The following is a 1199-nucleotide window of genomic DNA, read 5'->3' as shown; positions in this document are numbered from 1 at the left end:
CTTGGACTTCCCACAGGGCAGGGAACCCTGAGTGCTCTTCAGACTGGAGAGGGAGGGGGAGAGGAGTGGGGGGAGTGGGAGGGAAATGGGAGGCTGGAAGGAGGCGGAATTTTTTTTCAATAAAATAATAATAATAATATAAAAAAACTATTCAGGGATCCTCAGTACAAACCCAAGTTTCTGATTGGTGCATGCCAGCTTCTCCCTTGAACCACCCACACAGAACAGAGTAGCATTTGTCAAGCCTATCAAGATAACCTTAGCAAAGTTTTTGTTTTGCTTTTTGAAACAAGGTCTTACTCTGTAGCCCAGTCTGGTCTGTAACTCGTGATTTGCTTGCCTCGGCTCCCAAGTACTGGGATTTTAGGTATATGCCAGCACACTCAAACTGAGTAGCCTCCTGATGGCAGCAAGGAGAAGCAGCTCAGTGGTTTTAAAGAAAAACATTATCAGTCCATGTCTGTAACCCTTGTTCAGCCACCACAAATGCCAGGAAATCTGATTAGGTTATCTGGCCCCTCCACTCTATTTCTCATCTCTCTAAAACAATGCTTCTCAAACTTCCATGTGCACAGCGATGAACACTTATAAAAAATGCAAACTCTAGTTCCCTAAGTGTGGGATAAGGCTATAGTTTAAACAACCGCTGGGTCAATCTGAGGACCACATTCATTTCACAAAGGTGTAGTCATAGTCCTTAATCCCGGTTGGCCATTACAGTCCACCTGGGCAACTAAAGGTTGACGGGCAGCTTAGGTTGCACTCTGTATATGAACCAGCCACATCACTCACCAGTGCTTGACTGGCTCTGTAACACTTAGGGCCAGTCTTTCCTAGATACTCACTTCATCCTTCCCAGGCACCTGTCTGGGCGCCTGTCTCTTTCCTTTTCTTTCTAAGCTCAAATACATAGTACCAGGTTTCATATTCACAAACAGTTTATTTTCCCCTCTCCTTCACTGGCCTTCCTCCTACCCCTGCTCCCACCTTACAGGTCCCCTTCCTCACTCTCATAGATCACCTTTTGCTTTAATGTCACGTGAATTCTATCATCCTCCCTTTTTCTTCCCTTCCTTTAAGATCTCTTTTTCCTCATTCATGATCCTCTGTCTAGTTTCATATCACACACTCACACACACTCACACACTCACACACACCCACACACACTCACACAGACTCACACACACACACTCACACAC

The 1199-nt window shown here is 45.4% G+C and overlaps 1 protein-coding gene across 1 annotated transcript in view; it reads right to left on the bottom strand.

Annotated features, from left to right (window-relative positions):
- The window catches only part of Greb1l (GREB1 like retinoic acid receptor coactivator), a 254622-nt gene that overhangs the window by 196310 nt on the left and 57113 nt on the right, over positions 1-1199 (bottom strand). The window lies entirely within an intron of this gene.

The sequence above is a fragment of the Microtus ochrogaster genome, chromosome 18, assembly GCF_000317375.1.
Source record: "Microtus ochrogaster isolate Prairie Vole_2 chromosome 18, MicOch1.0, whole genome shotgun sequence".
Taxonomy (NCBI): Eukaryota; Metazoa; Chordata; class Mammalia; order Rodentia; family Cricetidae; genus Microtus; species Microtus ochrogaster.
This window is presented reverse-complemented; position numbering and strand designations above follow the sequence as displayed.